At 40.3% G+C, this 16,178-nt stretch overlaps 1 long non-coding RNA gene and 4 other non-coding genes across 5 annotated transcripts; all 5 read right to left on the reverse strand.

Annotated features, from left to right (window-relative positions):
- Nucleotides 1–2,144: 2,144 nt before the first annotated feature.
- trnam-cau lies at nt 2,145–2,216 on the reverse strand. Its single transcript has one exon. It is a non-coding gene; the product is annotated as a tRNA-Met (tRNA).
- A 484-nt stretch (nt 2,217–2,700) lies between these two features.
- trnal-aag lies at nt 2,701–2,782 on the reverse strand. Its single transcript has one exon. It is a non-coding gene; the product is annotated as a tRNA-Leu (tRNA).
- Nucleotides 2,783–3,045: 263 nt separating this feature from the next.
- trnam-cau lies at nt 3,046–3,117 on the reverse strand. Its single transcript has one exon. It is a non-coding gene; the product is annotated as a tRNA-Met (tRNA).
- Nucleotides 3,118–4,071: 954 nt separating this feature from the next.
- On the reverse strand, nt 4,072–4,143 carry trnam-cau. The gene has a single exon. It is a non-coding gene; the product is annotated as a tRNA-Met (tRNA).
- Nucleotides 4,144–12,862: 8,719 nt separating this feature from the next.
- On the reverse strand, nt 12,863–15,836 carry LOC121902495. Its single transcript, XR_006097571.1, has 3 exons — nt 15,580–15,836; nt 14,123–14,200; nt 12,863–13,285 (listed from the first exon to the last, which is right to left on the reverse strand). It is a non-coding gene; the product is annotated as an uncharacterized LOC121902495 (long non-coding RNA).
- Nucleotides 15,837–16,178: the final 342 nt, after the last annotated feature.

The raw sequence follows: 16,178 nt of genomic DNA on the forward strand, positions 1-16,178 counted from the left end.
AATAATACTACTGAATAAATGTAAAACCAATAACTCAGGCATAACATACAGTTAGTCATGATATTAATAAGGCCCTGGCCTAGACTTCATTCTTCTTGGGGGTCCCAGTGAGCTTCCACTGCGTCACTTTGCTCTCCATTAATGTCACTGGGCTTACACCCACACCCCATGATTTAAGACCAATAATCTGTGAGTGCCTGGGGAGTTTCGCTAAATCAATTCGACTTGCAAACAGGGCCGCTGCTAACCATTTGGAGGCCCTCAGCATAATTGGTCATGGGGGCCCTGAGTTGAGTCTGAGTCAAGTCCCAAGATGGGCTCCAGTGCTCCAATCTGGCACAGTCAAAGAGCTGACATACAAATAAAAAAAGTCTACATTAAACAAAAATGACACAGCTGTGATTTCATATTAATATTAATGATGCACTGAATGCAACTTTATTGGATTTTTCGGCGATTCTGATTTTCTTTTATAAGAATTAAATAAGATTTTTTCTTTTCTTTTGGACTTTAAGGTACTACAAATTGCAAGCTTTGTGTCTTCTTCACTCACGCTGAAGAACCTCCTTACCAACGACAATGTGTGTGTGTGGCTGTAGTGTCTTTGCGCTGTGTGCGCGACTGCATGGTGTGTGTGTGTGTGTGTGTGAGAGGAGGGGGGGCTGTGGCTTTCTGTGTGCTGTGTGCATGACTGCATGTTGTGTGTGGCAACAATGTCTGTGCCGCAGCTGCTGCTGTGTACGTGATGTGAACCATAGTGTGGCTATGTGAAAATTTGACCGGAAAAAAAAAGAATATATATTACTTCTTCATCAGTTAACAAGTTCAAGTCTGAATGCAGTCAATGCTCCAGTACAAGTTCGAGTCATCAGTACGCAAGTCCAAGTCGAGTCATGAGTCCTGAAAATCAGGACTCCAGTCGGACTCGAGTCAGAGTCCTGGACTTGAGTACTACGACACTGGCACAGGCTTCATCTCTCAGTTTTCTCTTCTTCCATTTTTCAGCGCCAGATTCATGTTGTCTCTTACTTGCCATTATGCCTCATTCAAAAACAGCTTGATAAAGCAGGTGAATGTGGCAAACTTCAGGCGAGAGGCAGGTAGTAGGCTACAAGCGAACCGAAGCAAACTCTGAAGCGAACAGACGAGGGCTTTGAAGGTTGTACCATTTCGAGGAAGGGGCGGGGGGGGGGGGGCCTCTATGTATATATTAGGTGAAAACATCTAATTTGCCTGAATTGAGTGATGGGGTACATACAGTGAAAAAACCAACATTGGGCCTGTCCATAACTAATTTATATATTTTTTTCAATTTGTGTTAAAATGTGATAATGTGATAATTATCATGACATTTTTATCAACCTTAATTTTTGGGGCCCACGCCTGGTACTTGAGGCCCCAAGTGCTCTGCATACTCTGTGTATGCAGAGCGGCGGCACTATTTGCAAAAAGGAGGACCAGACTGGCAACTGCTCTTCCTAGGTAAATCTACTGAGAAGCAACGCACCAAAGCGATCTTTGAATCTGAAAAATAAATGTGTCATAATAACTTGCATTCTTTCATTCTGAAAATACGGATGGAGAAGCACTGAGTAAGAGCACAATTAAGTTCAGGAATTCATCGCCTTCCCTTTAACAGTATGCACAGTCAAATCATTGTGTGAGACCTTTCTCAAAATTTTCAGTGACATTCATTTAGTTTAGTTTTCCCAACTTCCTCCTACAATGTTAATGGCTAGAAATTCCAAGTACCAGGAGCTGAAGGCCACCAGAAACTGAAGTGGTGGAATTAAAACCCACACGTCCATGTAAAAAGCAACTGCATGGAGTCCTACTGGCTGACAACATTTTCAGTTAGCAGAGGATATTGTAGATGAATGAAGAGCAGGAATTTCCCAGGTGTCTCTGCTTTGACCAGCACTATTTTAAAATCATGAAAACTCAAATATTCACCTTTGGACATCAGTGATATCGGGTTCATGATCACCAGAGGATTTTGCTGGGCAATATTTGATACAAGTCTAATACAAACGGGATAGTTTAATCATGTTCACCTGGCCATGTACTGACAGTTTTTCTTGAACAATGAAGGACAAAATGTCTGACTGGCAGCGGTGGGACTGGTTGTTGTAAAAATGTACGATTAGCAGAGGATGGTTTCGATCCATCGACCTCTGGGTTATGGGCCCAGCACGCTTCCGCTGCGCCACTCTGCTCTTCGTTAAGGAAGGTAGGGCTTTCATCCACATTTCCCTGATTTAAAAACCAATGTCAGAGCACCTGGAGACTTTCGGTAAATCAAGTGGACCTCCAAAAAGGAGGACCAGATTGGTAACTGCTCTTCCTATGCAAATCTACTTGGAAGCAACGCACCAAAGTGGAAATGTTTCAATCTGAAATATAACCTTGTCATAAGAACGTGAATTCTTTCATTCTGAAAATACTGATGGTGAAGCACTGAGTAGGTGCACATTCTGGTTTAAGAATTGATCGGCTTCCCTTTAACGGTATGCGCAGTCAAGCAATTACACCAGACCTTGCTGGGAATTTTACCCTGTGTTTATGGCTAGAAATTCCAAGGCCACAGTGGTGGATTTTGAACCCATGCTGATAGAGACTGCAAGTAGCCTGAGACAACACTTTCAGTTGGCAAAGACAGTTTTCAAAGGTTAGCTGACAGATGAAGTGCAAACTTCCAACTGGCAGTGGTGGGATTCGAACCCACGCCCCCTGAGGGACTGGAGCCTTAATCCAGCGCCTTAGACCACTCGGCCACACTACCTGACAGGGAGTTTTCTTTAACAGCTAAGATCTTTCGCACCTTCCTGCCATGATGGCCAGTTTATGAAAAGAAACTCCAAATACCAGGAGCTAAATATGGCAGCGGTGGGATTTGAACCCACACCTCCATAGAGACTGGAGGCTAAATTGAACACCTTAGCCTGGCCATGTACTTGACAGGTTTACTTGAACAATGAAGGACAAAATGTCTGACTGGCAGCAGTGGGACTGCATGGAGCCTTGTTGGATGTCAAACGGTATGATTAGCAGAGGATGGTTTCGATCCATCGACCTCTGGGTTATGGGCCCAGCACGCTTCCGCTGCGCCACTCTGCTCTCTGTTGGCCATGCTGTCCTTTCACCCATATTTCCCTGATTTCAAACCAGTCTCAGAGCACCTGGAGACTTTTGTTAAATCAAGTGGACCTCCAGAAAGGACGATCAGATTGGCTCTTCCTATGCAAATCTACTTGAAGCAATGGGCCAAAGTGGAAATGTTTCAATCTGAAATATAACCTTGTTATAAGAATGTGAATTCTTTCATTCTGAAAACAGTGATGGAAAAGCACTGAGTAGATGCACATTTAGGTTTAAGAATTCATCAGTTTCCCTTTAACGGTATGCACAGTCAAGCAATTGCATGAGACCTTTCTTGGAATTTTAAATGACTTTTCCCATCTTACCACCGTTATCCTGTGTTTATGGCTAAAAATTCCAACTTCCAAGAGCTGAAGGCCACAGTGGCGGATTTTGAACCCATGCTGATAGAGACTGCAGGTAGCCTGAGACAACACTTCCAGTTAGCAAAGAATATTTTCCATGGTTACCTGGGACAATGAAGGACTGTCTGACTGGCAGTGGTGGGATTCAAAACCATGACCCTGAGAGACTGGAGCCTTAGACCACCCTGCCACACTTTCAGTTAGTAAAGACTGCTTTTGATGGTTACCTGAACAACAAAGTACAAACATTTGACTGATAGTGGTGGGATTCAATCCCATGCCTACTGAAAGAATTGAGGCTTAATCCAGCGCCTTAGACCACTCGGCCACACTACCTGCCAGTGAGGCTTTTTCACAGCTACAATCATAGATCTGTCAAGTATTTACCAATGAAAATTGTCAAGTCAAAGCCTGCAACAGCTTATATTGCATCAGTTGCTTGCAACATAATTATGGTGTCCACTACAGCAGCAAAAGGGCAGGACATCTCTGAAAATTTGTCAATTTGCGCATGGATGGATAAGATGGAGACTGCATGGAGCCTTCCTGAATGAAAACAATTGACAATTAGCAGAGGATGGTTTCGATCCATCGACCTCTGGGTTATGGGCCCAGCACGCTTCCGCTGCGCCACTCTGCTCTCTGTTGTTAGTGTGAGAGCTTGCACCCGAATTTCATGATTTCAAACTGATTTCTTATCCTTATGTGGCTTGGGAATTTATGCAAAATCAAGCAGACTTGCAGAGAGGAGGAGCTTGTCACAACTTGACTGCTTTCAATGTGAAATCGACAGAAAACATAGAGTAGGGGCACAGAGAATTTCTGGAACTCATCATTCATCTTCCCATTCACAGAATGGTGAATTAAGTCATAACATGATATTTTTTTGTATTTTCACTGACAGTCTCTCAGAAGATTCCTCCATAGAGACTAGAGCATAAATCCAGTTCCTTAGTGCCACACTACCCCCACTTCTGAGAGGTAATGTTTGACCTTTGGCATTTCCAAAAGAGAAAACTGAAAATCAATCAATTTTTTAACATTCAGTGTTCATAGCGATGGCAAAAAAGGTACAATGCTACTATCCAACATTATTGAGTGAAATTACCCAGGTGTATATATATTAACCTTTGGCCACTATTGATATCAGCTCCATTGTGGTCAATATACAATACAATTTTATTTTCATTTAACTTGTCTAATACAAAAAACTTCACCTCATTACTTCAACAAATTAACTTACTTCATAGCTTGGTTTTGTCCATTTCGATAGTATTCACAAACACTCATCTAAAGTGAATTTTTCTACCTCTGTAGTGGTAATCTCTGCTGTCTAAAATTCTCTACACTGTTCAGTCTTCACTATACTACTGTTATTACAGACATGTCTGAGCTAACCACAACCTCTTGTTTTGCCAATGGCCTCACCTCTTTTGTCAAGCTGTGACTTTTAACCTGTAATGGTCTAGGGCTTATAGGAAATGAGGTTTGTTAAGGCCCCTGAAAAAAGGCATATTGAAGATCTTTTTTTTTTTTTTAATTACCGTCCTGCCGAGTAAAAAACATAACATACTGTTGAGCAAGGTTGTGTTCCAAGGCTGGATGTTTAATTATTACCATTACTTTTCAATGGCATTTGAAATGAGGATTTCCTACTTCTGCAACAGAACCCGGAAATGCTATTGACATAGCTCAAAGAATGCCACAGCTATGCATTCATGTAAGGAAATTTTGCTTTCTGTACCTGCACTTAAGATAGATGGGGAAAGGCCAATTTAACTCTTACCTACAAATAACTGAATCAGTAGGTACTTTGGTTTTTAGATTAGAAAAGAATTACCAGAAATAATGACTAGCGTGTGCAGAATTAGCTATTAATGATAAATAATGTTGTTTTTTATTATTTTATTATTTTTAGAATTAGAATTAAGCGAACAGATTGAGCTATTAACGAATAGCTGTATTTAGATACTTTAGATGTCTGGATTAGAGAAGAAGTAATATGTAGGTATTTAAGGTTTTTAATGAAAATGGTCATTTTAGAATAGTTTGGATTAACATCCCATTCTTTTATTTCTGTAAAAATCTGAGCTTTTTTTTTTTTGCTTAAAATAGCTACCTCCTTCTGTTGGAAACAGAGCTCTTGAGAAAGGTGGACTTAACCATACAGTTCTATAAAAACAATGAGTTAAAATAGACGTAAGAGCTCTGTAGGGCTGCAGAGTTGGGTATTAATTCTCTTATCATCATGGTGACCCCTTTCACATTAAATATATAATTCCATTTAAATCAGAAACTATTCATAATAAAGTTATACCTAACCCAGTGTGTGTGTGTGTGTGTGTGTGTGTGTGTGTGTGTGTGTGTGTGTGTCATGAAGAAGACTAATGAGAGAGCATGGGGCAGGGGAGGACAATGAAGAAGGTGAGAAGAAAGTGCTGGGGAGAGGCGGACAGGGAATGAAGAGTTGAGGCAAGGTCAGGAGAGTTTGTCGGAAAGGGGCAAAGTGTCAACAGGTTGTTCTCATAGTCCTATCAGGTGAGAGAGGATGTGTGGGCAGAGGAGGGAAGGGCTTGAATGAAGAGCAGAGGAGGCGAGAACAGGTTGCTGTGTTTCACATTTGCAGCGGATGACAGAGGGCTGAAGAGGAGCAACAACCTGCTCTCATATTTTGACCGAAGATGGTTTTCAATCTCTCCAACACAAACATGAAATACAGAAAAGAAGACTTTGATTGAATACAGATTGGTCTTCTTCATCTTGTTTGCAAAATATTCTGTCCACCATATCCCTAAATGAAATGTCAAACAGTTTTTCCAACCTGTATGCTTCGGTTCTATGATTGTTGTGTGCACATATTGCGGCCACCATTAGCCAACACCAACATAAATAACAACTTAAACATTTTCTAGCACTTTTGAAATACTTTTATATGTTTTTATAGTTGCAATGTATTTTTGTAGTGCTTCCAACATTTGATAAAAAAAAAAAAAAAAATGTTTGATGGCAGGATCAAAACACAGAGGATCCCCCCCCCCCCCCCCCCCCCCCCCCCCCCCCAAAAAAAAAAAAAACCCTACTAAAAGCAAGGAAGAACAGAATGAAAGAGACGACGATAAGAGTGGTACAGAAAAAGAAACCAGAAAGGATGTCAGAGAGAAGAAAGTCAAGGAAATAACAGGACAACAAAAGCAGAAGCTGAAGACAGATTTCTGTTTTCCTGCTGTAATCAGAACCCAGAAGATAGTAGAGACAAGTGAGGCAGAGAAAAATATAGGATCAGAGACAGAAGAGGGGAGAGGAAAGCTCAAGGCATGTTACTCTATTCAGTACTAAAAGAAGAGTGGAAGGAGAGAACAGGAGTTGAGAACAAACCAGAAAAGGTGAGACTGACTAATCTGGCAAAGAGGCTGCCATTACAGTACAGTCAAAAACAGACTGATCCTGAGGGGCATATGGTTGGTTTGCTACCCCCGAAATCACTGGATGGAACAGTCTTAACAGACTAAACTTACAGAATACAATGTCTCAGTATGCTTTAAATGAACTTGGTTGTATGAAGTGTCAGCTAGTGCTGTTCCAAATGGAACCACTTAAAAGTGGATGAAGACTCTGTCCTCATAGAGAGTCACAGCCATTGATAACTAGGTGCTAACCACAGAAAGAGCTGGAAGGTGTGTGAAGAATGACAAAAGAAAGCTTGTGAATTCAAACTTGGCCTGTTTTGACACCTCCTCACACCTGGCCAGTCACTACATGAGGTGGGCATGATTGTCAGATTCCAACTTTGGAAAGGTGAAGGAGGAGGGGTGTTAAGACACACGATTTAATAAGCACCTCTTTTACAGCAAACTGAAGCCTTAATAATGCATGACTAAACTGACATGGAGTTAAGGCCAGTGATGTAATAATTTACTGATGTGCGTTTGGACTGAGCTCCAAGGAACAGTGCTGTTCTATCAGACAATTTTAGCGTAGTGGCCACAGTTGGAATTGCAGGTCACATGACACCCTGACAGGCTCTTTTTTCACACTAAACATTACAAATACTCAGAAATAACTCTTTGTACTATCACAATTTGGGCCTCTTCCATTTATGTGTGCCAGATGTTAGCCAGAAGTCATCCAGCTGAGCCAGAGATGGATGTTCAATGAGCCCAAAAACATGGAAGTCCAAGGGTGCCTGAAAACCTTTCGCAAACAACTTTGGCAAGAATAGGGTCCCTTCTTGAGACATATCACAATTATCTTAATCCTAAAATTAGATAAACAGCAATGGATCACTTTGATTTATAGAATGAATATGTCATTTGTTTGTGCTTTCCAAACCATTACAAATCACTTTTAAAAAATAATGATGTTTTATGATGTGACAATGCTGTTGTTAAGGTCTGGTTTGGTTTAGGCAAAACACTTGGTTAGGTTTAGGGAAAGATCATGGTTTGTGTTAAAATGAACACTTAATTAAGGTTAGAGAAACATGTGACGTGGTTTAAAGTTACTACTTCCTTAAAGTTAGGCCACCTTCCTCATCATGGCAACAATAACAACCACAGTGTTAAGGTTAGGGGACGATAATAGTTATATTTTTTTAAGAACTGTCCTTGCAAAATTCAGGGAATCACCAAAGTCAATAGGATTCATCTCCTGGCTACCTTGGCTATCATGACCAAATTTCATTACAATTCATCATATACTTTTTCAGATATTTCCCTTAAAATGAAAACCAACCTTATGGTGGTGCTATAGTAAAAGTCAGGGAATCACTATGCATTACTGAAATGTTCACATCAACCGTCATTGCCCTCTTCCCGGCACTGACATGGCTAAAAACACAGAGCCCTTTCCCTTTGTTTGACACGAAGAGAAGAGAAGGTGAAACTCAAAACTTCAGAGGGCAGCAGGGCAGGAAAGAGGAGATAAGAAAAGATGTTATGATGATGAAAACATAAAAGGTAAAGAAGAAAAGAAACGATCAAACTTGAGAGCCAGCTGCTGTCTTTCTCGCTGGCGGCAGATGACAGAGGACACAGTAGGAGCAGACAGGTTCATAACACCTGACAGCTTAACATCTGGTACATTTCATTTGGAAAGAGGTGAATCATACAGCTGTCTCTTTCCCCATTCTGCTTCCACTTGTCTTCTCTTGTCTTGCCCTGCCTTCTCCAGCGGGAAATTCCCTTGTCTTCTTTTGTTTGGTCCCTCGTCTTCTCATTTGTTGCCTCTCATCTCTGCTGAGCTGTTTCTATCTCCTCATCCCTCCTCTAAGTCACTGTAATGTGCCATCTTTTCTCTCCATCTACCTCTCTCCTCTGCCCTCCCCCCTTTCCTCCACCACCTCTTGCTATACTGTTCATCCTGTTCCGTCCTTTTTATCAGAGTATAGCTGTGTGTGTGAGCGTGTGTGTGTGTGTCCTCTGTGATTAAAGTAGGTGTCATTCTTGTCACAATATGCCACCACTGCCTGCTGTCACCTGTCTGCCTCTAATGGATGGTGTTGTATGTAAGTGTGCATGTGTGTTTTAGGCAAAGAAGAGAGTCACTTATTTGCACCTTGGCATTGGCATGTGTGAATGTATATTTGTGTGTGTGTGTGTGTGTGTGTGTGTGTGTGTGTGTGTGTGTGTGTGTGCTAATATTTGTGTGCAAATGTCTGCATGTCATAATGACAGTAGCCAAGAGGATATGACAAACTCAGTGACCTGTACTATGTACAAAACACTAATGCCATTTGCTGGCACATAAAGTAATAAATGACACTTGAAAAGCTGTTAACTCCACTAATAAAAAAAGGTACCTCAACACTTGAAAGCTTGACAGAAAAAAAAGGAGCTCAAAACAAGAAATATGCTCAACTAGAAAAGCTGTTAAAATTGTTAATCTAAAAAATACATGGATAGAAAAACACTGAAAAAAAAGCCATATGCATCTAAAATGTTACCAGAACAGACAAAGAACTAAAAAGCTTTAAAAGAGGCAAATGATAGGACATAATCAAAGACATGCATTCCAGTCCTCAAACATATTTCTCATACTGCCACCTGATCCTTTTTCCTCTGTATTAGTATTGTAACGTCCCTGAGCCTGCATGTTTTATCAAAAGCCAAACCTATTCATCATATTCCGATTATGCATTGGCTGTGTCCTTTATGACTGTGACTCTTTTCATCTAGTGACATCTGTCACTAAAAACCTGTTATCTAGAATTCACACAGACATAAGGTTCATGACAAAAAATATGACACCTTTGATTTTTAATTTATTTTATTGAATCTAAGTCTGTTTGAAGTTTTCATCACATTATTTTATAGCAATCAGATATATGGTTTTCTTTTCTCTTTTCTTTTCTCACCTCATCTCAGTTCTGTAAGCTGCAGTGAAAACTTATGATTCATCGTACGTCTCTTACAGTTCCACTCAAGAGAGCCATTTTGTTAAATCCATATAATTCTCTGTGGGTCACAGGGTTGTTAGTACTTTCAGAGGTTGTTATGGAACGCCATAAATTTAATCAAATGAGTACCTATTAATAACTCAGTAATATGACCTTCTACTGACAACCAATGCATCTGCCAACTGTGAATAATGTAACAACTCTGCAAAACAGGTGTACTGGTTCTCAAGAACCACATATATATATATATATATATATATATATATATATATATATATATATATAGTTATATCAATTGACAAATGCATCAATTAAAATGATAAGGAATTAATAATTTAAATGGTTTTAATCCAGACAGAAACTTCACCAGTGGGACTAAACTAAGGTTGAACCGTAGAAGCAGTTTACGGCCTTCCATTGGTTGATTCTGCTGCCAATCAAACCTGTCTGTGCTCCTATTGTCTAGGTTTTACTGCCTCCTCCTTTGTTTTTTTTCTCCAGTGTGTTCTTCTCTCTCAGGCAGTTTAACTGAGCAGGGCTCATGCCTTTGTCCCGCTCAGCAAGTCAGAGCCCAGAAGTCCCACCCCGCTGTGATGTGACAGAGTTTATATCAAACAGCCCCCGCTGCACTCAGACAAGGAGCTGAGCGGCTCACTGTTTGCTTGTTTATTCAAAGTTCATTAAACATGTCATGTGCCCAAATAACTTCACACTTGACATTGCACTTTCTTTGGCCCTCAGCAGTACACCCACCAAGTGGCCAAGTACATGACAAATAGTTATCAATGGAGAGCTGCTCTTAAAAGTTACTTTTATACTTTGCTATACGGGGGAGTGAGTGATTTGAGAAACGTCTTATTTTTCACACTCAGTGAGGTACTATTTTACTCTTAAAGGACCAGTGTTTAGGATTTAGTGGCATCTAGTGATGAGGTTGCACATTGCAACCAAACGAATACCTCTCCCCTCACCCTCCCCTTCCAAGCATGTAGGAGAACCTACGGTGACCATGAAACCCGCAAAAAACGCAAATGGCCCTCTCTAGAGCCAGTGTTTGGTTTGTCCATTCTGGGCTACTGTAGAAACATGGCAGTGCAACATGGTGGGCTCTGTAGAAGAGGACCTGCTCCCTATGTACATATCATGGATGTATAACAAGAGCTGGAGAGGGCGCCGCTGCTCAGCTTTGCAGCCAATTTTTCCCAGTGGCCACTTGCGATATTGCAGCAAAAAATCCCCCTGAGGCCCAAAAAGCATTTTCCCCATAGACCACCATTGCAAAAGAGACGTCTGTAAGACTGTTGACAGGAAACCCCAAACTGCAACGTCAATTATGACTCTTTTTATTATGAACTTTTGATCCAGGAGGGAGGTTTTATATTTGTAAATCTTTCCTAGAGCCATGTCATCACAATGTAAAGTCTTTGGGCCAAGCAGGAACTTGCGGGCAGGGCCAGTAGAGGAAACACCACTGCGCATATTCAGTGGGCCGCACAACCTGGAAGCAAACCCGGAATCTAGAAACTTTTTTTGGCGTATGCGCCAGCCGAGCAATTCCTAGAGGACTGAATGGGCGCCATTTTTAGTTCGGTATCCAGCTCTTATAATACATCCATGGTACATATAAAGGACTCCTTCTAAAGTAACAAAAACACAACGACTCTTATTTTCACGGGATTATACACTAATTAAAACATACTGACGAATATTATATTCCATTTCTGCTAAGTCCATTCTGCTAGATACCACTAAATTCTACACACTGGACCTTTAAGTTGCTACTTTAGAGCATTCTTAAGTGTAATTCTTAAAAGTTTGAAAAATATGGACCCAGGTTTGTAAAGAAATGGTTTTCCCAGTTTGGTATGGAAGAACTTGACTGGCCCGCACAGAGCCCTGACCTCAACACCTTTGGGATGATCTGGAACTGGTGGAACTAGATCAACCTTATCACCCAACATCAGAAGGTGACCTCAGCAGTGGTCATTTGATTAAGTGGAAGTAAATCCCTGCAGCCAGGTTGCAAAATCATGTGGAAAGCCTTCCCAGAATAGTGAAGAATGCTGATTTTGGAATGGAACAATGGAACAATAACATGTTTGGCTGTCAATGTTTGGAGAATATTTTTCATTTGCTTTTCTAACCAGAATTTTCTGGCTGTATTTAGACTTTTAACCCAACTGCTCTAACCTCCACTGTCACCGATTACAATCATAACACCTGTCTGCAGCAGTGATTATTTTTGACAAACCACATTCTAGTATTTCCAAACATTTCTAATTCTTTTCATCATATTCACATTTCCCACTAATCACAAATCTTCTGTTTTAAAAATCTTTTCATCATAAAGCATCTGTCACTGAGGCACTTAATCCCCAGTAGACTTTACACCACTCTGTGAGGCCAACATAAATCCAGTTGGAGAAAAACCTTTTCATCACTTCGAGTCACATTGCAGACATGAGCATTAAGCTTTATTTTTGTCTATTTCATCATTTGATGCCTGTCATTAAAGCGCTTAACAGCCGTGTTTTAATGTATTCCCATTGCCTCTTGACAGTGGAGCAGCTCTGACAATCCACTGTCTGTAGTTCTGTGGAGCGCTTTCTCCCTCTCTCTCTGTTTTCTGATGGTTGAGTTACTGTGTCGACCTTCATTAACTCCACTTTTTGATCACAGCCTCTTTACTTTTTACATGAGCACTTACGTAACCATCCCAATTTGTGTGTGAATATTTACACACGCATATAATTGACTTATTTAACTTGTAAGGCCTGTGCATGAATACATTCCTTATCAACACTTTCTCTGTCCTAAAACCCATCCTTTTTTAACCCTGTCCTATAATTAGGGATGGGTAGGATTTTATTGATACCAATATTGATATAGATACTGCTTATCAAAAATGAAAAGATTAAACAGTTATTTATTTACGAACATAACAGTTAAATTAGAAGTGCTTAAAGCCAATGCTTTGTCCTGAATTAATAACTACAGACTTATTTTTATAATGATTAGAGCTGTAGTCATCCAAAGAAAATCTTGGTTGACTGAAATTCTACCTACTCTTCAACCAATGGATTGGGCGATGTGGAAAAAAAGCAGCCTAATACAAACAAGCCAAGGTAGCCCTATGAGCTAATGTGTGGTAACTACTTAGCTGGTGATATCATGATGATATCTAGTGTCAGCAACATTTTTTGCCAACACAGATGCCAAAACATTATCTTGGAAGCCTGACAAGCCGGACAGCTCTCCTGCTCCTGCCTCCATCTCAGATTCGCCCTCGTTGGCAGCAATCTCCTCGGCCTGCCACTGGCTGTGCAGCACGTTCCTCTTCTTCTTCTTTTTTCCCATCATTAAGGCGCTTTACCGCCACCTATGCCAGCTGTGTTAGAATGAAGTAATGTTACATAAACAATAGCAGCACCATTTGTCCAGGAGTTTATCAACATTTTGGTACTGACCACTCAGGAACCAGTACTAATTTAGTACCAGTTCTTGATATCCATCCCTACCTATAATGAGGACTGGCAAAATGTTTCAAATTAAAAGCCTACCAGGAAAGATAGTGTTTATGCCATTTGAACCACTGGAAGGCTTTCAATGTGAAATATTAATTGACACTAGCTTAACACTGCTCAAGGAAAAGGGGCAAAATACTAGAAATAGATAGTTCAGATCTCAACCTTTGAGTTGTAGCTGGTTATGTTTTACTTTTATTAGAAATGTTAAAATCTGGTTGGATAAGTGATTCAGATTTAATAAAATGCTATAGAACCCTAATGACAATGACTTTTTCTCACTTCTGGCAGACGACTGGAGCTTCATGCAGTGAGCTCGATCCACCAACCCTCCACTACATCAAGGTAAAGAACTACTTTTACACTGCCATCCTGTCATACTGAAAAGTGATTTTCACATATGAGAAAGCTCACAACTGTATCAAAAAGAGCTGTACAGTGTGCAGTGACAGATAACAATACCTTGGCAGTTGCTCTACTCTGCCATACACACACAGGTATACACAGAGAACACCGACAAGCAGTCACAGAATTCACTTTGATTAAATATATATGTGGTCTCTTACTTCATCACACACACACACACACATGCACGCCAAAGCCTTCGTTCAAGTCTCCAGGGTGGAGGCACTCAAAGGCTAGTAGACAAGGGACACTGAGGGGCAGTGCAACTCCAAATGAACAGATATTCTCCCGCTCACCTGGGACTACTCCTTCCTTCCTCTCTTTTTTTCCCTTCTTCATGTTAACACACTGTCGCTTTCAGCTATTTTCTCACCCTGAAATGAAAAATGAGCTGAAAATAATCAAATCCAACATCCTCATCCCATTTCAGCAGTTTAAGCCAACCATTTATACAAAACTGAAAATACGTTGAATGGCTGTTCATATATTTTTGTTGTTATCTGCTATCGTTACTGTTTGTTGGTACCACTGACTGTATATGCGGATACACCACAAGCCACTTCCTCCAGCTATGTAAAACTGAAGCCAAAATATTGCGAAAGTGGGAGCTGACATCTTTTTATGGTGACACACCCCTTCAACCTGCTGCCATGAGCCGAGAAGCCGCAATGGAAAGGGAAATCAGCTGGTAACTAGCTACCTACAGCCTTAGCCATTTTCATCATTTAACATCAAAGTAGTGTTAACTAGCTGTCACACTGCCTGAAAATTTCAAATTGAAATCATAATCAATTACCAGGCTATGTGTTTCACTATATGCTAACTTTAGTTAGCTAAGTAATTGACAATTACTTAGCTAACTAAAGTTAGCATATTGTAAGTTGTCTCTCTAATTTAGCCAATGTTTCATTCAGGTACATGGAGTGGACGGGGTCAATGACCTATATTGCAACATTTTGCCTTCACTTCTGGGGAGCTTTTCTGTTGTTCATCTATGGTTGATATTTGCATAGCAGAGTAATGCATGTTTGCATTGGAACCAGTTTTTCTTGTCTTGATATATTCATGGTCCCCAGAGGATGAAGCCAAATGACTTTAGTGATTTAGTTTTCCTCTAATGCCACCATGAGGTTGATGGTTTTGTTTTTTAATGAAAAGTCTTGATAACTATTGGATGGTTACCATAAAATTTGCAGAAGACATGCGTAGACATGTATCCCACCGAGGATGAATTGTAGTTACTTTGGTGATCCTTTTACTTTTTATCCAGGTCAAAATTTTAATTTGTCCAATACTTTGATCGATGACCAAATACTTGCAAACCTACTGAGCTCAGCTGCAAACCCACTGAGTTCAACTGCAGCTGAACTTTAGTGCTAATTAGCAATGTTAGCATGCTAAACTAAGATGGTAAACTTTCCTAAATATCAACATGCTAGCATTGTCATTGTGAGCATGGTAGCATTTAGCACAAAGCACTGCTGTACAGCCTAGGTAGCCTATGGCCTTACAGAGCTGCTAGAATGCCTGTAGAGTCTTAGTCTTGTTTAAATAAAGACTGGATCAATTAATACATAATTACTCTGGAGTGAAATAAACTCAATTTATTCTATAACCTGTTTTGTTGAAATTGCTGCTCACAATAATATCATCTATATTTTTACTATGGCTGATATAGGGGGATGAGAACATTAATTACAGTGAGCTAAACAATCTGATATATTACGCTGAACTGGAAATGACGTTCACTTACTTTATAAACCCAATTATCCATGCAGCCATCTCTCCTTTCCTGCTGTGGTCTGTTTCTCTCTACTGACTTTTATTTCTTTCCTGTGATGCATAAACAACGAGTCTTAGAGCCTGTTATATAGTTGCCTTTGGTGGGGAAATCATCTGATTGCATACATTTCCTTCTTCTTCTGTCCTTAATTGGATTTCTTCCTCTCTTTTTAGATTGCTATGTGTTTGATCTCCCCCTTCCTCCTCCTCCTCCTCTTCAATTTTCCATTTGCCTGGATCAGAGGAACAGAGGAGGAAGGGAAGGAGGAAAAGGAGGAGAATAGAGTTCAGGCCAGTGCTTGGTCTCTCAAGGACTATCTCTGGGGTGCATCACATTCATAGGTGCATGCACACAAAAGAAGCGGCTAATTGACTCACCAGTGTATAAAAGCTAAAATAGCAGACCTCTCAGGGTATTTGCAGCATATAAACATTGTATGGCATTAGATGCAATGAGCCAAATTACATGATGCATATTTAGACATCAAAAATACTTGGCTCCTTTATCCACAACCTTGGCTTTGGGCTTCTTCTGAGTAATATATGTCATAGAAATGTAGATTCAGATAT

This window comes from Thunnus maccoyii, chromosome 8, assembly GCF_910596095.1.
Source record: "Thunnus maccoyii chromosome 8, fThuMac1.1, whole genome shotgun sequence".
Classification (NCBI taxonomy): domain Eukaryota; kingdom Metazoa; phylum Chordata; class Actinopteri; order Scombriformes; family Scombridae; genus Thunnus; species Thunnus maccoyii.